General features: G+C 38.3%; 1 pseudogene across 1 annotated transcript in view; it reads right to left on the bottom strand.

Moving 5' to 3' along the window:
* Positions 1-22,344, bottom strand: part of LOC145495467 (E3 ubiquitin-protein ligase UBR5-like) — a 64,188-nt pseudogene extending 41,844 nt beyond the window's left edge. Inside the window, exons 1-13 of the transcript XR_014050428.1 lie at positions 21,555-22,344; positions 20,667-20,788; positions 18,059-18,216; positions 16,239-16,344; positions 15,085-15,295; positions 13,651-13,652; positions 13,442-13,558; positions 13,144-13,281; positions 9,898-10,009; positions 3,484-3,641; positions 2,464-2,553; positions 1,862-1,957; positions 836-917 (exon numbers count right to left, since the gene is read on the bottom strand). The product of XR_014050428.1 is annotated as an E3 ubiquitin-protein ligase UBR5-like (transcript). The remainder of the gene's footprint in view (positions 1-835; positions 918-1,861; positions 1,958-2,463; positions 2,554-3,483; positions 3,642-9,897; positions 10,010-13,143; positions 13,282-13,441; positions 13,559-13,650; positions 13,653-15,084; positions 15,296-16,238; positions 16,345-18,058; positions 18,217-20,666; positions 20,789-21,554) is intronic.
* Between the last annotated feature and the right edge of the window lie 2,521 nt (positions 22,345-24,865).

Genomic DNA, 24,865 nt, shown 5'->3' on the forward strand with positions numbered 1-24,865 from the left:
GTTAAAGTCACCCATTAAATAAAATTCAACGTTCTCTGCATCAAGCTTGTCAACAAAGGATTCCAAATGAGAAAATATCTCAGTTGATGAATTAGGAGGCCTATACCAGGTAGCAATAAGAAAGAGTTTAGATCGAGGTTTACTAATCTCGATCCATATGTTTTTGAGGTGTACATCACTTAGATCAGGGTGTACAGAGAAATTCATATTAGACTGAACGTAGGTGCAAACTCCCCCACCAAATCTACTGTAATGTTCACGATCGCGGCAAATGATATCATAACCGGGAATGTAAACCTCGTCGTTGCTGACAGAATCATCCAGCCTCGTCTCATTAATAGATAATATACCAAGAGGGTAATTGGAGAACAAAACTCTCAGCTCGTCAATGTGTTTCGGCAAGCTTGCAATATTTAAGGAGGCTAATTTAAAGCCACGCATTGAAGGTAAAAAGGCAGAAGACTTGCGAGACAAATTCGAATTCTCGTCCACTACAGAGATTTCATCGGCCCTAGAAGACTTGCTAGAGAAATTGAAATTTTCTTCGGCTGCAGAGGTTTGATCGGCACCCGTGGAAATAGGAATTCAGTGCAGTCCATGAAGTCAATTAACTGGCTACAGAAATGTTGTTGACAAATAAACACAGCCACTTAAAGACCCTACCCTAATACTTCAAGCTATAAAGAGCATATCACAGTGAACTGAATATAGCAAATTCGCCAAGAGATATGTCATTTTAAAGGATAATTACACTGTGCACTTGCTCTTTGCTGTTAACTACAGACTAGCTACATACTTTAGCTAAATTCTATTTATAACAACATCTTTTACTTACCAGGATCTAATTCCATGGAATCAAGAAATTGCTTAATAGCTTGATAGTCACACTTGAGAACATGGCACATCAACTGTTGGGTCTACATAACAAAATAGTTTTTTTTTTATATATTTTTTTTTATATTGATGTACCACTACCTGCCATTAAGTAGTAGTAAGGTTAACTCTAATGAGGGTTTTCAAGGTTGAGTGCTAGTTGGCAGGAAAGGTCAGGCTGTCAATAAGGACTAATATAAGTTAAGTTATGGATGTTCTCAAAAAATGTTGCTGGAGCAATTTGTCAAACAACTAAAATGGGACACTGTTCAGTTCTGTTTTTGTTTTTGTTTTTTCATCTTAGGCAACTTTTTTTATGTGTAGGCATACATGTACTTAATAGAGGGGAATGGTTATAAAGCCCAACACACTTCAATGGACAAAACAAAAGTATCAACATTTTTATGATCATGCGAGGTCCCCAGCCATGGACTATCTTTTGTTTCGTGCTCAGACACCATGCACAAATTACATGACCAATTGAAAATGTTTCTATTGGTTAGTTCCTCACACCTTGTGTTTTGGGCAAAGTCAAAAAAAGTCAAGTCATCATAAACATACAACAAAGACCATTGCTGGGCTTCACAACCATTTCCTTCCATTAACTTAGATACAGGTTGGCCCTAACTCTTAGTTTCACATTCACTGTAACAAGTGAGAAGAGTATTATTTGTCACGTCTGTCACAGGTAACACTATTAAAGCATTTTTGTATGGTTGCCCCCCCCTATGTAGTTTGGTGGGTACTGCATCTCGCGCATACTGTTAGTTTGAGAGCGATACTGTGAGAGTAATGAGTCTCAACGAGAGTGAAGGTAATGACAACAGGAGTAATGAGTCAACATAGTGACTACAGCCAACAACAAACTCTTCATCCTAAGTACAATCCACAAACACTGGGCCCCCAAACTTCACACACAAGTCACATCCAAGCAAAGAACACTGAACACTGAATATCACATCCACTAAACATGCCACATATGACATACCTGTACTGCTAGTACAACAAGAGCCCTGGCTTTACATTCCGTTCCTGGTTTCAGAGATGTGACACCCACTCCAAGGCTTTGTAAAGGGGGAAGATCCTAACAGAGACAATAAAGATAAAGAGAACATCACATACATGTAGCTGCTGTAACAAGACAAGACAGTAGCTAACCTTGTATGCAATAACCTGAAGAAACACTGCAGCCCATGCTCTTTAATCTTGTGTGTGACACGTGTCTTAACAGAGGACTGGTTAGCCCCAGATGCTGGCAATTTGATCATGGAAACAAAGGCAAATAATTTTACAGTCCATACAAACATGAGATTTTCCACTTCTTCATTTTTACAGTATTTTCTAAAAGAGATATTGGCACATTTTCCCATGTGTCTATTAAGCAACATGTACAAGAATAAAAGAAACACTCTTAAAATTTTGACAGAACTAAAAACACCTGTCAGCGAACTTGGCACTTGTGTTCTCGTTACATTTCTACGTTGCTGTTCTTCAAAACTTCCACTCCTTGCTTTCACATGTATTGACAGAAACATCAGCAGCATTTTTCTATTATCTAGGATACAACTGGACAACACACAGATTGTTTACCGTCCAGGCAGGATCTTTAACAGTACCAAGAAAGTTCTTTGACAGAGGAAAAAGTGCTCCATTGGTGTCTGTCATTATAATTAAAGAATCCTGAAAAGAAACGGTACCAGAAAAAAAAATAAGTGCAAAGATTTTGATTATAATACATTTAATGTGCACTCTGATTAGTCTAGAGGTCATTTTATATCTGATGATCCACTTCAATTCACTTCGTTGAATTTATTTGTAAACAAATTACACCAGCTAGTCACTAGCACATGCAAAACCTCAAAATAGTTTTAGAGAATTTGAGAGTACTTAAAAAGATGATCGTGTAAATACACTTAGTTAATAATAATAATAATAATAATAATTATTATTATTATTATTATTATTAACAATTATTCACCGAACTGGAGGTAAATATCCACCACTTTCACCGACACTGAGGTGAATAATTGTTTTAGTATATACCACACAAGCTGAATAACTAGCGGACCAAAGAGTAACTTTATTTTGTTTAATACTAACTTCATTTGAAACGGAAGCCATTTTGTTTTTCTTTGGCTGCTCAGAGGTGAATAGTGCTTGGCTAATCACTTCCAAGCTAGCCAATCAGCGTGTGCGAAAAGTGCTCTTAACTTCTGTGGTATATACTAATAATAATAATAATGCTTTATTTATACATGTATAGCGCTTATTGGTATCCAATAGTGCTTTACAATGATTTTAAAACATGAGTAAAATAAAATAACTAATAAAATAACTAAGCTGTAAAAAACAAAATAAAATCTAGGAATAATAAAACCTTATAACCTCAATAAATTCCTGTACCCTGTAACTGGGATAAACAATCTGACTTAAAATTCTCCCAAACTTGCTGTTTGCCTGGAGTGTTTGTATTACATTATTTGTCAAGAACACAAGGTCAAGTCAACAAAAGATGTGGGTTGCCAATAAAAATAACCATCTAACCATGATCTCTGTCAATAATAAACAGAGATCACAAAGTAGATGATAGCATTGAGATTTATTTCTTACATCTCCTGTTGGGTATAACTGAATATCACTGGACCCGGGCTGACTAAGGAAAGTTGCACAGTCTTTTGGCATAGTTCCACCAGGTTCGGGTTTGGAAGATGCCAAGGTATAAAGAGCATAACGAACACCAGATGGAGTCTTCAGCATCACATGAACTCCTGCAGATAAAAACAATACACCTGTAGGTTGGTAAACAATAATCATTGACACTAGTACACATGTATGCTACCAGAAGTATTAAATTAAAGACAGATTGCCACATATTTACTGCAACTAGTACAAAATACACTTTTTCTTGTGGCTTATTTATACTACTGGTCAGGAGCTCCTAGGTGCAACTCAAATTCTATTGCCCATCAAGAGACACAAGTGCACTGGCAATCTAGCAACCACTAATGCATTTGCTCTTTTGGATTTTAAGGAAAACGACCAATTTTTTAAGTTTAAAAGACATGTTTCGACAGAACTTCTGTCATCTTCAGTTGAATGAATGATTACAAAGCAAGTTGAATAATAAGTAAGCAAAAATGCTAATTAAGACAAATAGTAACAACAGAACGTGAAAAGGTGTAAATTAAAAGGATAATTTTAGATTTACACGGTGTAATTGCTGATTGAGGCAAGGTAGTTCTTTTTGAATATGGATAGCCTCCTTTATCTTGAGTTGAAAGCTGGTAGTGGCGTGATCTAAAATATGAAAGCAGTCTATTGAACACAATGAGCGACAACGTTCAGAATTCTGAAGATGTTTGAAGATGTGAGAGGCCCTATCAATGGCTAAGTGCTCACGTACGCGTGTGGAAAAATGTCGGGAGGTTTTGCCGACATAACAGGCATTACAGCCCGCACGTGAACAAAGCCCACCGGGGATAGGGTCTTTCACACCAAAAAGGTTACCTATCTTAAAGGAAGAAAACACTAATTTGATGTCTAAATCATTACAATAGCGCTTGATTAAGTGTCGAATCTTCTTCTGAGTGATGACAGAAAAATGGCCTATGTACGGCAGCTTAAAGTAAAACGTGGGCAAGGTGGTAAGGGGGTAGCCCCGGGGACAATGATTGCTATGGGTCCCAATGATGTAATAGTTAACCACTTTTTCAATTTAATGGGCAGGGAAAAGGTTCTTTTTGAGAATTTCAGTACGCTTGGTTATATCCTCGTGTGACCCCAACCAAGTGTTGTTGATCTTGTAGGCCCTGTCCTAATGAGACCTACTTTGTATGAGTAAGAGGTGAAGCTAAAATAATTAGTTAATAACCCATTAAAGGTTTTCTTACGGTAAACCCTAGTTAGGAAGGAATTAGTGTCACTATTATCAATAAGAACATCTAGAAAGGGTAATTTGTGATTAAGTTCTTTTTCCATAGTAAACCTTATGTTGGGGTGCCTAGAGTTAATGTAGTCAAAAAATATAACAGCATCGTGTTCCGAGTGAAATAAACAAAAAAGTGTTGTCAACATACCTACGATAAAATAAAATTTTAGAGCATTGAAAATTTTCCAACCACAGTTTTTCATGATGCCCCATAAAAAGATTGGCTAATACGGGAGCAAGGGGAGACCCCATGGCCACACCGTCAATTTGGTCATAGAAAGAACCGTTAAATAAGAAATCATTCATTCAACTGACGATGACAGAAGTTCTGTCGAAACATGTCTTTTAAACTAAAAAAATTGGCCGTTTTCCTTAAAATCTTTATGTGTCTGCTGCTATCTAGACCATTTGCTCTTTTGGTTTTAAAGGAGTTCAGTCACAGCATTTTGAATTATTTTGGCCAGGTTCAAAATGACATGTATAGACTTTAATCAAACTTTCCAGGATGCGCAAATGGCGACATACCCTGGTAGATCCTTTTAGGGCAGGACGGATTTTTACCTTTCTCCTCTCTCTCTCTCCTTTCATCTGCTCATTCCTCCCTCTCTCATTCCCTTGCTTTCAAATGTTCTACATGTACCTCTCACATTCTGTAGTAACCTAGCAAACAACTTCTACACCTTGCAGCCTTAGGACACAGACCATGACAATTCCAATTATATTTCACAAACTCCGGTTGAAATACATGAGAATAAATTATGTAGATTTCGACATCAAGGTATAAGCAAAGTAAACACAGATTTAATGCCTGAAACACGTAACAAAGATATAACAGGGAACAAAAGTTCTGAATAAATGAGTACACAAGCTAAATCACTGATTGGAAAGCTTTCACACAGGGGAAGGAAGGTTGTTTGAGAACAGCATAGCAGTATTTTGAATTGAACCCTGGCTTATAGTATAACTTCTGGAAGGTGGATGGAGATGACCAATCAGCCATTGTCATTATCTCATCCAGAGAAACACTTCCATTGGCTGCTGCTGTAGTTGAAGCTGAATGAACTGAATGGGCCTTGAATATTTCCATGTTGATTCCAGCATCCTTGATGGTAAGCCGGAACCAGCACCCAACAGTAGCAGAGGAAACCTGTTTGTGAGGCTTAATATAAGAGATAAGCAAAGGGTCTGGTTTGGAGCATAGAAGAGTATGGCAAACTGGACACCATTTGAGGTAGTGACAGAGAGTTTCAACAGGATAAAGTTTCCAGTTGTGAAGGAAATGAGCGAAGAAGGCCTGAGCTAAATGGCTAGGGTTACCACGCTTTCTAGGGGAAGTAAGGGAGAAAACAACTCCCTCTGGGAGGATTTTACAGTATCTAAGATCTAATTTAGCCAGAGAAGCTGCCCTTTCTAAGCAAGCCGAGGCAAAGAGCATAACAAGTTTCCTTGACAAGTGCTTCAGGGACAGAGAGCTGTTGCTTCCTAAGGAAGTTAGGTGCGCTGTCACCTTCTTGACATCCCAAGTATGTGAGTACCTTGGTTTCGGAGGGTGGGAGTTGAGTATTCCCTTCATTAGCTTAGTGACATGAGGGTGTTGACCTACAGGGAAGCTGTCAATCTTTGAATGTGTAGAGGAGATAGCTGAGTGCAGTGCATTTATGGATCAGTACTCCAAACCATCTGAAAAGGCCTTTGCTAGAAATTCAAGGATTTTGGAGTGGGGCTGAAACAGGATTAATTTTCCCTTCAGTACACCAGCTACTCCAGCAGGACCATGCTGACTGGTAGGCCTTGCGAGTGGAGGACCGAGTTGCCGAGAGGAGGAATTTGGTAACCTGTTATACTGGTAGTATTGTTGGAGATGTGACACACGGCTAGATGAAGGCGTGGGAACATCAGATGTATCCTGTTCGGATCAGAGGGGTCCTGCAAGAGATGTGGACTGTGTGGCAGTAGGACACTGTCAGTTGCTGACTAAAAGATTCAACAGGATTGGCCACCATGGTTGGGCTTGCCATATTGGTGCTACAAGGACTAGATCTGTATTGTCCTGAATTACCTTGTTGAGAACTATTGGAATGAGGTTGAAAGGGGGAAAGGCATAACCCTTCAGAGAATTCCAGTGTAGAGTTAGGGCATCTATATGAAATGCTCCTGGATCTGGTCTCCAACTCATGTATTGAGGTAGTTGAGCTGTTAGGCGACTGGCAAACAAATCTGTGTTGCAATTTGTAAGGAAGGACCGTGTGATTACCTTTAGGTGAAGTAGCCAGTCGCTGGAATCTAAGAAGGTATGAGACTCTTGGTCGGCTATGGTATTTTCTTTTCTAGGGACATGCTGTGCAGAAATGAGGATGTTTCTGTGAAGACACCAAGTCTAGATCTCCAGAGTTAAGGACATCACAGGGACTGAGTGGGTACCTCCCCTGTTGTTTATTTAAGCAACTGCAGAGGAGTTGTCCATCTTCAACAGTACAACCTTGTGAGACTGGCCCCTGAAGAATGTTTTTAGGACTAGAAATGCTGCTTTCAGTTCCAGAAAGTTGATGTGTTGAGTTGATTCCTGACTGGACTATTTGCCATTGGTGGATTTGCCCTGACCTGTTGTGCCCTAACCTAGCATAGAATCATCCGAGAGAATTGTTAGATCAGGAGGTGGGGGAGAAACAGGGCTGCCGTTGCCCTTGTTTACATTGTGTATCCACCAGGTTAGTTCTGCCCAAGCTTGGGAGTTGAGTATTAGTTGACAGTTGAAATTGAACTGGTGGTCTCCCAAGGTTTGGATAAGCAGAATTTGAACAGCCCCAAGATGCAAAGGGGCTTCCCAAATGGCAAGACAACAAGACTCCAGAGGAAGCCTGGTGATCGCAATAGAGTTACTGTCATTTGAGTTAGATGTTGAGCTTCCTCCTTGGCAGAGGCAAGGAGAAGGAAGTCATCCAAGTATACCATGATTTGGTACCCCTGCTTCCTCAGAAGACGGCTACAGGTTTCAGAAGTTTGGTGAAGATTTGGGGTGCTGAACTTAGCCCAAAAGGAAGACCCTGAAAGGTGTAGTGTTTGCTGCCCCAGATGAAACGGAGAAACCTTTCAGAGGATTTGTGCATGGGAACAGAAAAATAGGCGACTTTTAGATCAATACTTGTCATGTACTCCTGAGAAGGGTTTTCAAACAATGAAGGTTTTCCATCTGGAAGTGAGAGTTGTGAACAAATCGGTTTAATGAACTCAATCTATTACAGGTCTGTAAGTCCCTTTTTACTTCAGAACAACAAAAGGGCAGCTGTAGAAGCCTTCGTCTGAAGGGCTGACCTCCTGAATAGCTCCTTTCTTTAACAGTTCCTGGACTTCTGCATCGATCAACTGAGTTTCTGATGGACCTGCTCTTGTAACAAGAGGGCAAGACTGAATTGGGGGTGAATGAAAATCTATTTGAAAGCCCTTTACAATACTTAGAATTTCTGGGTCTGAAGTTGTTTGCTTCCGCTGGGATAAGTGCTGGTTGATTCTTGTTGGGTCGTCCTTTGAGGATGAAAAAAGCAGTTTTATGCACAGGTTTGGGCATACTTTGCAGAGTGGAAGGTGTGTCGTATGGGGGCTGTTCTAGATCCAAAACGTTGGGAAGGGCCAGATATCTGTGGAAATTGGCGCCCTGTATTTGATGAGAGGGTTTTAGAGAGGCCACGGGATAGGTCAGCCTGCTTTGAGGCAAGGAAGGAAAAGTCATCCCCAAAAAGCATTTTCTTAGCATTAGGTAAAGGGAGGTCCCCTAAATTAATCTTGGCCTTATTAATGGCTGCTGAAACCTTCTTTCGTCTTAATGCTGACAACTGATAGTTAGCTGAGCCAAGAAGGCACAGTGCCTGCTCTAACATTAACTTAACATCTTCATTAGAGATAGTTTCCTTTGATTCAAGCGCGTCATGTAGACAGCAAAGAGGGCCAGTGGCATTAAGTAAAGAACGCTGAATGGAGGTAAGTTCCTTATAATGTTCTTGTACATATTTCTTGGTTCGAGGGTTTGAAATTTGGTTGATGATCATGGTATAAAGTGTAGGCAATGCTAAAGCATCGACAGATACGACACTGCTAGTTTCCAAAATATCCAAAACTTGACCGTAACTGAGTTTCCTTCCGAAGTCTTTGTCCAAGAATGAAGAAAACACCTTGGATGGTTTCCAGGATGTGACAGAAGTGTCGGGGTCATAACATGCGGAGTTGGCATTGTCATTTGATCCCGCATTTTGTATCGCCTGCACTTGAGGTGTCATTTGGTGGCTTGATAGCCTTGTTTGGCGGCTCAAAGGCTTTGTTTGGTGGTTTAATAGCCGTGTTTGGTGGCGTAGTAGCCTCATTTGGCAACAATTCTGCCTCGGCTGATGGCTGAAAAACCTCATCTCCATTGACAGACTTGAACGCAGGGTCTTCAGAAACCAACAAGGAAATGGCATCACAGTCGACCTCATGATCTGGTTTGAAAGCCATTTTCTGTTGTTCTAAGTGGGACTCATAAAGGGCCAAACAGCTATTACAGTTGGAAACATCATTTTTAAGGGTGTCGAAAGACTTCAGAATGGACTCCAGCTTGTTGTTGGCCTTTGAACGATGATGTTTGGGGGAGTTAGATAGCAAGTCCCGATCATGCGAATGGTGGGAAGGTGAACGTGATTTACGTTTGCAATGTGAAGGCATCATATCTGGCCTCAAAAAACGCTGTAGTTGAAGGAAACCACTGTAGGTTGATTCCTGCAAGGAAATTTTAAGCTAGAGCAACAAAAAAAGGGAGAAATAAAAGCTCAAATACGAGCGAAAAATACTTACCTGTCTATAGGATTGAGGCACGGCAGAAAAAGCTGCTAGGAATCCTGGGAGCACATGGTTAGTGCTCCCGGGTCTTGATGGGATTACATCATGTGTTTAGTTTTCTTGGGGGGTACCTCTTGGGGCATTAAAGGTGTGGATCGAAGCACAAGTAAGCGGACAATACCTGATTTATTCTCATATATTTCGACCGGAGTTTGTGAAATATAATCACATATTCAAAGGTAAGTAAGACAAAGTTATCATTACTACATGTAAAAGTAAACTAATTGTACCTTTGCAGTTAACAGTCACAGCCAGAGGTTTAGCACCCGACGGGACAGATAAAAGTTTTGGTGTGCGTTGAATACAGTCAGGAATCTTGTTTGCAGCAGATGACTTAACCAGCTATAACAAAAAACCAAGCATTATATTCATTATTTATGTACAGAGACTGCCAGAAAATTACAAAGTACAATTGAAAGGCTGCGTGCAAGAACGTCCCCTAGATTTTTCGGCCATTTTTGAAAGTGCTTAAAACTAGCTGAATTTTGGCATGTGGGCTTCGTTTCACCTGAGAAACATTGCTCTGAAGTTTTTTTCGCTGGGTTGCTTTTCGTTCTCAAGAAATAACGTATGCAAAAAAGGCACACAGGTTGGAAAAACCGAGTGGTTTATTGCATATGCAATATCTCGAGAACGAAGCGAACTTTAGCGCGAAAACTACGGGACATTGCTTAACATACCTGAACGAAACTGCATGCGAAATTAGGAGCGTTTTCGACAAAGTTCACCTTTGATTAAAATACCTGACGCCCTTTTCCCGCCAAGTCCTTCAAATAAACGAAGCCGGGCCTTTGTTATGATAAACAGAGCCGATCCTTTGTTATAATAGCCAAGCCAAGCCAAGCCTTTGTTACAAGTCGAAGTCTCGCCTCGGTTTATTATAACAAAGGATCGGCCCGCCGCGACCGCAAGGACTTTGATTTTACTTAGAAACCAGCAAAATGTCAATTTTACGCAACATAAAAGCTCAAAAATGTTGATTTCAGGTCTAAATAGGTAAAAATGCTGATTTCACGTTAACGTGTGACGGCAAGGATGTTGATTTCACTTAGAAAACAGCAAAATGTTAATTTCACGCAACTTATAAGCTAAAAATTGTTAATTTCAGGTCTAAATAGGTAAAAATGCTGATTTCACGTTAACGCGTGACGGCAAGGATGTTGATTTCACTTAGAAAACAGCAAAATGTTAATTTCACGCAACTTATAAGCTAAAAATTGTTAATTTCAGGTCTAAATAGGTAAAAATGCTGATTTCTCGTTAACGCGTGACGGCAAGGATGTTGAGTTCACTTAGCAAACAGCAAACTGTTAATTTCAGGCAACTTATAAGCTAAAAATTGTTAATTTCAGGTCTAAATAGGTAAAAATGTTGATTTCACATAACACGTGCCGGAAAGGATGTTGATTTCACTTAGGAAACAGCAAAATGTTAATTTCACACAACACATAAGCTCAAAAATGTTGATTTCAGGTTTAAATAGGTAAAATATGGCGGCCGGAAAATAGTGTTAACATCTGGAACTTACTTTGGTTATCTGGGACAATGATTATCTGCACTGAACAAATAAACATCAAATAAGCACTTTTCCAAATACAGCAACGTCTTAAATGGCTAAAATCACGAGATAAATACATATTTTTCGACAAAGCGATCGTAGCTTTATGTCACGCACCGCCTAACAGACTAACAAATTAACCCTTCTGCGCAACGTACGGGTCTCCATACATCTGCATGTCCGCTGATCCCAGAAGTTCAAAACACTACAAATCATGCCGATATGAAATAAAATCAACGCAATCTGGATCACAGATCTATGTTACAATCGATCGCTACTTGTTGGCCATTATTACCTTTAAATGAAAAAAGCTGAAACAATCTAGTTACCAGTTCGAGAAACGCGAGCAGAACGTGATCGCAATGCATGCCGGGAAGGTCTTTACACCTCGTGCGCGGGAAAACATGGCGGTCGATACAAGACAAATTTTATAAGTCAAAAACCAGTTCTCGCTTTCCAAACTTTGACACTAGCAACGCTTGGCAAATGGGCCACAACTCACGAGAGGGTATTTTTCTTGGGCAAGAACTGCTCTTGGACTTTGCTGCCTGGCTCGATCTGACTTCAAACACCGATAACATGATTACGGTATATCAGCTACCTTCGAAGTTTCAGAACACATTTTGATTCTTTAAAACGTGCTGATGACTTATGGGTTTATCAAGGCTTTATGATGCCTCTCAACCACCAGGCAGGCACACAAGGTACTTTAACACTATGCTTAAGATATTAGTTGACAGAGCTCTAATGCGGCACATCTCTTTTTCGTTCGATGGTATTTCGTTTGCTGCTCGATCGATTCACGTGTTGTGTTTACGTCACAATGACTGATGTAAACAATCTGTTCCCAGATTTCCGCTATATATACTATTTTCCTTTGACTTTAAGACAGCTAAGATTCAGTGGAATACACTATAAACAGTCTGCCTGTTTGCTGTTTAACAAGATAATAAGATTTCTTTTGTGTTTTGTTCAACAAAAGATCTCCAAAAGATGCCGCTTGGAAAACTGAGCTTTTTGCATATGTTATTTCTCGAGAATGAAGAGCGCCCCAGCCAAAAAAAATTCAGAGCAATGTTTCTCAGGTACAACGAAGCCTACATGCCAAAATTCAGCTATTTTTGATCACTTTCAAAATGGCCAAAAAATCTAGGGGACGTTCTTGCACGCGGCCTTTCATATCTCCTCAGAGCTTTATTATCTAGCTCTCTGCACGCACTGCAGGCCTATGATGCTCCCTCATCATAGAGAGATAGATAATAAAGCTCTGAGGAGATAATTATCTCCTCAGAGCTTTATTATCTAGCTCTCTGTACGCACTGCAGGCCTATGATGCTCCCTCATCATAGAGAGCTAGATAATAAAGCTCTGAGGAGATAATATTAATTTTTACACATCATCATATCTTACATATAATTATCAGCTTATCAGTTTAGTGCCACATGAATAAACTAGTTTCACAGTCATGTTAACTAGTAATAAGATATTTTTTTAACAAAACTTTGTTACATGAATGAACTGATAGGATGAAACAACCGATCAAAGGGGCAGTCTCACCAAGATTTAGTGCTACTTGAAAATCCAAAGAAGGTGTTGGTATTAATTGGAAATCCACAAGTAGTTGCCTAACCTTGCTAAAATGCACCGTACTAGTCACGACAGTTGTTTACAACTGTTGTGGCTATGGATGAGTAGGAAAGAAGTGGTCTAAAACTAGAAAAAGGCAGGCCCACGTTTGCAAGTTTGACAATGTTACTTGGAGGAAAAATCATTGATATCTTAGAGATTGAATTTATGCCTTTTTTGTCGTTTTAAGGTTATTTTGTTGATCAGTGAGTGCAGCTTTATAATTCTAGCATAGTTTGCACAAAAACTTGGAAGACTCTCATGATACTGCCCCTTTAAGCATAGCAGTTACCTGAAGTTCATCCTTGCGTAGAAGACGTACGTCCTGCAGAAGAGATCCACTGGCCTCTTCATTTGAGAGAGCTGTAGCTGCAGCCTGAAGAGCACTATCTTTGGGTGGAAACTTGACAGCAGCGTAAGGTCCATCCACCTGGAAAACAAAATAATGCCACGCATTGAAATAACTGCCAACACTTCAAGTACAAACGTAACACCATTTTGTTGAGAGTTCATATGCACTAAGATACTGTAAGCTGGGATATTTCCATAAACTACACTGCATCCTTCTAAAAAAAGCTAGATGCACTTACTTTAAGTACTTTTCCAACAGGAATGTTACGTTTATCTTCTACAAAAATAACATCTTTCAAATCCCAATCCTGAACAGATTTATCTTCTGCTGCCTCTACTGATGGATCCTTTTTACGCTATGCAAATGACAAATCAATGAAAAATCAACACAATCCTACATTTGATATTCACAATATTGAAGGGGTGAGTGGAATAAAGCCCTAAATACCTCTTCCTAACTGAGTTTGAGGGCCATATTGTAAGTCACGGACCGAGTTTATTCCACATCGATTTATGGCCCAAGCGCGAAGCATGGGGGCCATAAATCGAAGGGGGAAAAACAAGGATCCATAACTTACAGTACGGACCAAGAAAACGAGGTTAGTAAGGTATTTATATCTCTGCTGGATGTCTGATGGGTTCGGGAACGGTTTCTATTCACACAGAACAGCTTCAAATTTCTGACACACCTCAAAAGCTAAACTAGTCAATTTGAAATCGTTAGTAGGTTTTAATACACAGTTTTAGAAGTAAAAGAAAGTTTTAAACTTTTACCTCCTAAAAATGTTAAGAACACTTGGCGAAACACTTTGGCAACAAAAACAGCTTTAGGGGGCCGTACAGTAGATTACGGCCCGCTAAATTGACCAATCACAGCGCACATACTAACTGAGAGATATAATAAGTGACTTTAATTTTGGAAAACATTGAGGCAACAAGTATTGGAATACCTTACAGCAATTTATACAGTTTACTCTTGTTTTCATTATTGTCTAAAAAGAACTAGTAGTAATTGCTAGTTCTTTTGAGACAGTAGCTAAAACCTGATAAACTGTGAAAATTGCTGGTAGGTATTTCAATCTTGGCTGCCTCATAATTTCAAATGTCCGTCGTGTTTTATCACAGTGTAATATTATACTAGCTTAGGCTTCTTCATTTGCTTTATGATATAGAGGTAATGTGGTGGCAAAAAACAAAAAAACCTGCTTTTTCTATGTTTTATACTCTGATAAAACATGGGTTTTTCAACCAATCAGAATGTGTGCAGGGTCCTATCTGTACTATAATATGTGAAAAAATTAAATAGATTCCATGCTCTGGTGAGTCTGTTTAGTCATAGATTACAGACGATGTCAAAATGTGGTAGGACCAAAATAGTGGCACAAGAGCTGTTAGTTGAGTATGTCGCTGATGTTCTTACCGCAATTTGACGTCATCCATGATCTATTACTGAATACATTGTTTGTTGCTGTATATTACGTTGATTTGTTTTGTTATTTTTCTCTCAGAAAAATTAGCTTGTGTAAAAGCTACTCTTCAATTTGAGAAAAAATAAAGTTTAAGTATAGATGCACAGCAACATGGAGTCTACTTGTTTTACACAGTAAAGAAAGAAAAAATGTTAATGACATCATCTACATGTATGCATAACCTACAGGTCTTCCAATAGATAATAAGTTAGAACCAATCAAAATGCAAGAATATGTAATTAATGCCTGAAGTGCATTTGCTGTACTTGTAACCGAAATAAGTCATATTGGCCATCCAAAATCTGCACATGCTAATATATGTGTGCATATATTTCATCACTTGCGTCAACCATGGGGTGTACATGTAGTCCTTGACTCTAGCTATGTATCAGCTTCCACTAAATTAAACTCACTCAGGCCAAGAGAGCCAGGAACATCACTGTCTTGTTCATCAATAAGTGGTGGATTAGGAGATTCTTCATTTCCTAGTGGCAAAACTTTAAAGCGACACTTCTCATCCAGATTCCATGCCGATTCTAATAACTGTCCCATACGAGGGATACCAGAAGAGATGTTGAAACCAATAGAACCAGGATGATACAAAGGACAGCTACGTAAGCAGACCTGATGTTGAAGAAAAGCAATACTTCAGCAGTTGTTAAGTTGGTACAAGATTTTATGTGCAGCTACCACCTTTCTATCATGGTACTACAAGTTCTGTATAATGTTCACAAGAAACACTTGTACACTGTAACCATATGCTGTAACTGGAATACATGTACTGTCCACACTTGTCTAATACTTTGTAGAACCAACTTTCACTCATCTAGTTAAAATCTGCAACATTACAGAGAATGGTTGAGCCCTGTGAGTCTACATATCAGTGATTCACAATTTAATTTTTGATCACACTAACAATCTTTGTCATAAATCTCATTTTCTGCCCATACCAAACCCTGCACAGTATTGATAAACACTCCGAACTGATACATGAAATTCAACACTGAAAGGGGAAAGGGGGATGTTGACAACTATGTTGTAGTTGAACTTCTGATCATGATTTCAATTATTTGAAGATTCAATTAAATGTGATGAGTACTACAAAGGAGTAAGTAGCCTTTAAAAGACTCTTTTTGATGACTGACACCTTAAAAACCTGACAAACAGAGGGGTCTTATAGGAAACAAAACCCTTTTTCTATTTGAATGCCTTGCACACACCTCTTTCTCATAATCCAAGAGGTTTCCCACGAGCATAAATTTTCTGATTAGGAGACATTGAAAGGGAAGTTAATCTTTCAAATAATCAGCTGCCTATTGTTAGTTTGGTTCTTTTTATGATGTCTGTGAATTCTGTTGGCTAATCTGTTTAAGTCAAAGGATGTAAACTGGGGGTAACAAATTTGAACTATAGTTAGCTAAGCTAACCCTAACCCTGATATAGTTATAGTAGTGCACATAGACATACGTAATTAAGTAATGCATGCATCAAATCCTTTCATACGATTATTCAAAGATTTAAATTTTCTCTCTGTTTACTGTTAAGTTTCACTCTTGGCATGGATTACCTGAACTCCTCGTACTATGCAGCTGGTGAAGGTGGTGCGGTTTCTTCTTGCCCTGGCCCGAGCTTTTTCCAATAGTTTCTTTCTTTGCTCGAATTGAAGTACACCCCTGTGGTAAAGCACACATGTATGTACTGTGTTTACTCGTGTAATAGTTGATCCCATGTAATAGTCCATCCTGTGTATAAGTCGACCCCCAATTTTTGAGGCCAAAAACAAGATTTTCTTCATTTCCAGGCAAGAATTTCTTGGAAAGCTCTTCTTGTATTTCTTGGAATTTTCTTTCAGCTACTGCGGATATGCGAACAAATCACAGCACGTTTCAACCTGAAGTTTTACTAAGCTTACTATGGCACGTACACAAGCGTTTTACCCAGTTTAGCAACACGAGTGTATGCGGGCTTTTTGACGATAATTTTTGTGAAATGCTCACAAAATCAAACATGATGATTTCAAATGAACCTTTTTAAGTGTGTAGAGATACAAAGTGGCTTTAGAAGACAGGGAAAACACCAAAGAAACTCGGGACTCTTTCAAAACGACTCGATAAACAAACTGCAAAGCGTGCGTTGTAATACTTGGTAGCCAAGCCTTGAAATCTGTCGAGACCGTATCCTGCCAGGTTACTAAGCAGAAAACTTCGAAATGCGAAAGATGTTTTCTGAGCAGCCTTACAGCTTTACTTACAGCAAAAATACTACGATTATCAGTTGAGTAAGGCGGACGAAAGTTTGGTCACCAAGTTTTAACGTAAAAATCGTGTTGTTGTCACGAGCAACTGGCTCCGTATCCATTGCCAACTTGTCGGCCTTTGACGTCAATTGACAGCAAAGCGCGCGAAATTGTAGGCGACGCGACAGGCGACCAACGGCTGTTGATATTGTTACCAACGGAAACGAGGTAAGTTGCCCGTGACAACAACACGATTTTACGTTAAAACTTGGTGACCAAACTTTCGTCCCGCCTTACTCAACTGATAATCGTAGTATCAGTTCTTTATGACAAAATTGAGCCAGTGAGTATCTACAACATTCAGGTTAACATTTGACAGACAAATATAGAGAAACATATCACTAAGCGAATGTACGTTGTAAACTGTGCTGCCGTTTATTACATGTTTGTTAACATTGAAAGACAATTATTATGCTAATTACTTAACTTGTGCGTGAATCTCAAGTTTTTTACCCATGTATAAGTTGAGGGTGAATTTTCAGACTGATTTTTAGGTCTTGAAAGGTCGACTTATACACTGGAAAATACGGTAATATTATACACCAGTACATTATGTAGTTATTCCCACGTTCAAGTGAATGAAGAGGTTGAAAGTGTTATGATTCTCAAACGCTGTTTGCAGTTGCATACAATATTGAGTACAGCAAGTCTGAAATTATTGTTAAGATAACTGAACGGGTGCCTGAAAAAAAAAACCCAAGTGGCTTCTGATAAATTGCTAGATTTTCCCTCCAAATTCCCCTGTATTCCCCTGTGAAACATAAACTTAATATAGTTTGACATCACATAGATTAACATTCACTTAAGTCCTTATCCTGTGCACCCCTTCAATTATTAAATTTAGAGACTGAGGTTTTAGGACTTTTTAACCGCAGCCTCTGTTAATTTATTTACTTTTCACGGCTTAAACTGTAATGCAACGACCTAAATGCAATATGTACACAGACAGTTTACTAGATCCAAGAGAAACCAGAATTGATATACTATACACTGTTCTGGGCAGTTGATGTTTGCAAATTAATACATCGATGTGACTGTAGAATTTACTAATTAGGTTACAAAAAAAGCTTTGCATGGATTTGATCTCTTACCACCAGTACAATGCCCCTGACGACATCTGGGCACAAGTGTAAAGAGAGCATGTGTGAATGGCTACAACTTTGTCTCCAGAGAACTCGGCAAATCCTTGAGTTGTATGTTCCAGTTTGCTAGCAATAGAGCTGAGGGTTTCATCAATCCAAGTAGCAACCTGCAGGAAATAAATGATGAAATTAGTCATAATAAGTTTAAACACAGCTTCAAATTAAATATAGTTATTTTAATATTAGAGCAGTTTTCAAATGAGTGTGGTAAAACCAAAACCAAACCAATTGCATACCAATTAGACTGCTCAGCCAATCTCAAACCGTAGTAAAACCAAAACCAAAGTAATTGTTCAATTACTTTCGACACTCAATTGAAAACCGCTCTAATATAACTGGACTGATTAAGATGAAGGAATAATTTTCAGTCAGTTACATTGCATGTAGTTCAATCAAGCAAAATCTAATTTTACATGAATGGCCAAGCATCGCATTTCCTCAATTCAGGGTGACTATTCTACATGTATTATTAAATATCATGTATGTGAAAAAAAGAAAAAATGAAAAATAAGATGACAAAGTCAATTGGAAATTTATAATATCACCTTGAAAATGCAATCATGGTTTTTAGTTTAAGAAAACCTTATTAAAGTGCACCTAACCCCAAATTTTTTTTTCGCTAAAACAAATCTAGACTATTTGAAGCATTTGGGCGAAGAAATTTTTTAATTTGGTTGAATCCTCGATTTTCTATGCCCTTTCAAAGTCGCGATTAAGTGTTTCACGACCGCGTTTTAGGGAGTCTGGGGCGGCGGTGCCTGATGACGTCTACCCAGGAACCAAACACAATAGCGCCTCAGTCAACTCTCTGTATTTGCTCGAGAAAATAGAACGCAAAACTAATCGTTCCGATGTATTTTGGGACTAAAACGTCCAAGTTTTGTCTCAGAATCATTTCTTTTTCGTCACTGAAGTCAGAGTTAAGTTTCGATTCGGAAGGCTCCGAAATAAACTTCGATCGAGCACGTTCGACAACTGTGAACTCACTGCTTAGAGCTTTGAGAGCAATTTACAATATTTCAAGCGACGAAGGGGAAGACTTCTTTGCCGACGAGCTGCTTGTATATTAGGAATGGAAAGCTAGATACGAAGTGGAGGAGCAGACAAACGAAAAGCAGGAAAGTAAACTCAAGGACTGCTTTGGATGGTAATTTCGTCAACTAAACATAAGATTCCCACTCGTGTTTATAGTCCTTTTACATTTGTCCTTAGCGAGAATGTATTTTGTCAAGGTATGATTGTTCTGTTAAATCCAGTTGATGTTTTACTTTCTGTTGAATGTTTCATGTTTATAAGAGCGACGTACGTGTTGCAGTTTTCGAGACTTATGACCTCCAAAACATTGGCTTCGATCGATTGAAAATCGTATTGTTTGGACCTGTATTTTTGAAGCTGCGGGAAGCAAGGCGGAAGGAAACATTTCATACAATTACCGATTTCACATTGTCACACGTTTTAAGTCGTAACTCCAAATAACCAATGTAAATTGTTCTCAAAGTTTGCAGTGAAATTCGTCGGACAAGCGAAAAGGATGTGTTCCCTAAGCGGTCCGCAGATAATGTTACGCGGTCATATTTTCGACGCTATTGCACAGAATCTTTGTCGCACTGCTGATTTCCAAACCTTCGAAAAACTCTGTGAGTCTAATAATTTTGTTATCATGTAATTCTAGAGGATTAATCTTCGACTTTCATCTAAATCGAAAGAGAAATAAGTGTTGGTTAGCGATCTATTTACATATCAGTATAACGCTTCTTGATCATGACCGGATCACACAACTTTGCCGGTTATGTTATAAATACGGCGGGATTGAAAGATATAGGTTGTAGGTAGTATTTCTACAAATTGCTGGTTAGCTTTAAGCAGAAAATTTATGAAAATAGCGTTCGAAAGTCTGCGGAACAAATTCCAGTGAGAGTTCTTCAATGGTTCTCACAGATTCAGTTCGCTTGTTTCGGTTCGACAAAATCAACCATCGTTTACGTCTTTATTGCACCATTAGCCGATCATCGTCAGTAAATTGTACGGTATATCTTTCTTTAAATCTGGAATATTGCTGCAACAGCCGATAGCACCTCTGGAAGGCGTTTCTGTGCACTTTTCGAATGTGTATTGCACCATCCTGAAGGAAATGAGAGGAAATGAGTTGTCCAACCTTCCTGGGTAGACGTCACAAGAGCCGCTGGACCCATTTTCCTCAAACTCGGTCGTGAAACAAAATGGCGGTGTTTTGGAGCTATTTTCGAGATTTCGTCGTGCCACAGAAAATCGAGGATTTAACGGAATTCAAAAAATTTTTCGCAGAACTATTTCAAATAATAAGTAGATTCGTTCTAGCGAAAAAAAATTTTTGGGGTTAGGTGCACTTTAAGGGATTTGCAAGACCACACATACATGTACATGTACATGTAAGAATTACTCAATCACTTGTTTTAACCTTGTGACTTACAAAGTCTTCATAGTTCTCTCTTTCAATGTCATTACAAATTTTGATAAAATACTTGAAATGTTACCTATCTGAATTGCTTGTAATACGCTTATTAAGTACATTGTATACCTCTTTTCTCTGTAAGGTAGTGGACCTTCCCATTTCCACTGGTACAGCTTGCCATCTGCTCCAACACAGACCAGCTCTGAGTACATGGCAGCAATGTGTGTAAAGCGTGTGAAGTGACCATCCTACAGAAGAATGTTGCATAGTTTATGAAAAGTTCAGATCAGCAGCTGTTTGATCAGTAATCTCTACACATCCCCTGCGAAATAAATTCCCAGTAGTCTGGGAATTCCTAGGAATTCCAAGTTATTCCAAGACATGCAAATTATGCTTTATCCAAGACCTTGGAATTTCTGGGAATATTTGGGAATAGTGAAAAGTATGACTGGGAATTATTGGGAATTCCTACATGTAGGAACTCCTATTATTTCCCAGGCTGTTTTAAAAAATGTGTTTGGAATATCTAGGAATTTTTGGGAATAGCTAAAACACATGAAATATTGTTGGAAATCTCTATAAATTTCCCAAAATGTCAAAATTAAAGATGAACTCAGTGCATGAATCAGTTTCTGTAAATTAGTAAAAATCAACACGATCATTTCTCTGGAGTTCCATACCTTTTTATTGTTGTCAAGCTCCAAGATAATTATTTCCAAACAAATGTACATTAATTCCAGTTTAAGTCTGACAACTCAACATAAAACTATAGCACTGATAACATTGCTTTTTAGATCCAACATGATTTGTTAGTGTATATGTGCCCGTATGGACCCTTAAATCAAACACCTGGAGTTTAACTGATAGAAAAATGGATGCTCTTAGATTTGATAAATAGATTAAGCAACAAATTCTGTCAGCATAAATGAATATATATTATTTACAATTTCAATAAAACCAAAAGTATATATATGCATGTATATATTTAATATAATTGTAGATTCACACACATACCCATCACAGCCCACTGTTGAACAATTTTTGACTTGATCCTTTATGACTTTAGGAAAAAGAGGAAGACATCTCTCACAGATGTCATAAATGAAAAGCTCACAGTTTCCACACACTTGCTGTACAAAAGTGTTCTGTGACATTCTCTGGACAAATTACTGGTAGTTTCATTAAAACAAGGATATCTCTAGCAGCCTCTCATTGTCATACAATGTCTTGAAATTAAGGCCAGAATAGCCATACAGGCATATTCTTTGGCAGAAAATGTTTTTTTTTTCTTGGGAACCATTAGTTTCACTTTCATCAGGGGAGTCCAGTGAATGGCCATCAGTGTCAGACTTGAGGAGTCAGAACTGAAACTTCAACATCATTATCTGAATCACTGTCTGTGGACTAATCAGAGTTGTTGTGTATTACATCAATTGGTATTTCTGAAGTCTTTTCAGGTATAGGCAACTCAATTTCCTCAAATGCTTCTGTGAAGCTTCAATTCTTGCATAAAGGTTCACTCCATAATCCATCAAAGTCATCCACAACATTTTTGCCAACAGCCATCTCACTCAGGTGAGCCAAAAACTCTGAGGTGTTCTGTTCATGGTGCTGGAAATGATCTCCAGGAAAAAGGGATGCAAGACAGGGAGATGACGTCAACTGGCCTGTGAAGACTGCTATAAGTGATTTATGTGGTCGAATCTTGTAGATTTTGGTATGGGTATAGTGGGATCATCAATATGTTTCTTGTATTTCCTTGTCCTCGCTGTCACTTTAATTCATGACACAACAAAATCAAAAGAATCAAAAAGATTGAGTCAATGGGAAACAAATAAATAACTGACATAAATAAATGACAATGCAAATAAAAAAACCTACATGTTGATGTATTAAAAAGACCATAGATCTCATCTCATGTTAATCCTTATAAATAATTCAAAGGCAAAAATGACAAACATTACAAATTTATACTTGCTGCATTGTGCTGACTGGGTGTTGAAACACGTGGGCTCTCAAAATAGACTTGGTGGACTAACACAACAAGCTTAAGCTTATTTCGCAGAATTTATCTCGTTTCCTCAGGTCGATCTGAGACCTTTTAGGCGAATTTCGGCTTTTGGGGCTTTTAAAGAGCACACAATGCATTGCTTCGTTTGATTTATTTACAATTATAGCTTATCATAACAGAAAATCCCTATAAAATTGGATTGCTTTAACCTTTGCAGTGAACTTGATTTAAGTGCCTCACGATCCTTTGTTATCTTGACAACCGTCGGGAACAGATCAACCAGTTAAAGTACGTTCCATTTTCCTCCTTGATTTCTTCGTAAAAATTTTGTGTAGTTTTTTCCCTTTGAAGCAACACCCATCTTTCAAAAGACCACCAAAACAGCGTGGAAAGGGAAACAGACTTGCCATCGAAAGCGACTGGTTCGGCAACCTCGTTGCCAGTCTCTCTCTCCTTCTTCTCCAGTTTCCATTCTCTCCTCAACTGATCAACTGAACCAATCAGAGCACGCGAATTTTCATGTGACTGTCCTCGTGACTGAACGTGACAAAGATCGCGTTATTCATTCTCTTTTGGCGCCCATCTTTGAATTCAGCGTTAACGGTTGATCGCTCGTGCGTTTTAGTAGATTTCACTTCCAAAATTATATCAAAATGGTTTTTGCTACGGTCCTGTGACCAGAAGAAAACAGCGTGAGTGTCATTAACAAGAAACAAGTTATTCTTGGCGAAGATTTGGAGCTAAAAGAAAGTCTTTCTGTGGATGTTTCAACGGGGAAAAATTCAAAGGGCACAAAAATATTTGGTGAGTAATCGAATTCAAGTAACCTTATATTATACAAAGTAAATTCTTGTATTGAGACAAAAGCTTTTGAATGAACTGTATCATCACGAATCATACACGAGTGGGTCACTCAGTCATGGCATGAAACGAATTCTGGCTAAAGCAAAGTTGAAACAATTTAGGTTACCGTTGCCCAGAGTGCGTACCTAAACAATTTGATTTGCGAATAACAAGTCGTTTCTCTCGCCACACTTGTTCAAACGAAACAAATATAGCAGTTCTCTCTGATCCCAGTCAAAGTTCTTGACAAAAACTCCAACGAGGCAGCCACAGTATGCATGAGTTTGATATGTCTCCTGTGTGTTTCAGCCCAACTCTATGGCAATCCGTGTTGATCTTCAATTTTCGTCTATCCGTATATTCTTTTGTGTGTGCTCTATTATTTAAATGTTCCTTTAATGTCTTAAATGTCTTTTAATATTTCTAATGTTTAAATTTGGCTATTAAAACCGTGATATATATCCTCCAATTCGAGAGTTGTTGATACACTTATAGAAGAAGGAAAACCTTGATTTAATCTACTGTAAGCTCAAGATTTGTGTAACATATTTATCAATAGTATACAAGCACCTCCACAATTATCAAGTCTTCTCTTTTAACATTTCAACCAGCTTACAGTCAGGTCTTAATTAGCTGCATGTATTAAATTGTGAGCACATAAATATTTGGATCTCAGTCTTACAGTACCTCATATATATCACAATGTAATGTATTTTTTAAATTTTGTTTTAGGTGTCATACAACAAAGATGAAGATGAAGAGGCTAGCTGTTGACACCCTAATTAGAGGGCAACAAAAGAAGCTGTAGAATCAACAGAAATAACTGAACAGCAGCTAAGTTTGCCCAACTCAGCCTTTTTAAATTTTAAGGAATGTTTCAGTTTTGTTCTTATCATTGATTCCTTACAATCTTGAAAATCCAGATTTGTTCCACATAATAACAATAATTTAAGCTAAAATCTTGTGTATGGAAAATTGTTGGATTTGTAAACCAAAAAAGTAAGTAAATTCTCTGAAAAAGTTCTCTTTTTATCAAACATGTAAAAGGTTGACCTTCATATCTGTTTTCAGTTTTACTTTTGATTCTTGATGTAATGAAAAAGAAACAGGATAATTATTCTTATGTTTAAATTCATGAAAGCCGATGTTATAAACCATTAATTTAAAACCTGTTTGATGTGATATCAGTGACTTTATTTGCTATTTTAATGCCGGGCATTAATCATCAAAACTTTGTCTAGCCTACAAATGATACAAAATTCCCAGTTTTTCTCAGATTTTCCAAACAATTCCAACCTATTCTCAAAAAATCCTACAAATTCAAAGTTATTCTCAGAAATTCCTAGGAATTTTTGGGAATTTTAAGGAATTTTCAAAGTGAGTATATTTGTGTTGGAATTCCTCGGAATTCCTAGGAATTCCAAGTCAGCTCTATGTAAACTTGGGATTCCTAGCTTCCTAGGAATTCCGA

This window comes from Orbicella franksi, chromosome 8 (genome assembly GCF_964199315.1).
Source record: "Orbicella franksi chromosome 8, jaOrbFran1.1, whole genome shotgun sequence".
NCBI lineage: Eukaryota > Metazoa > Cnidaria > Anthozoa > Scleractinia > Merulinidae > Orbicella > Orbicella franksi.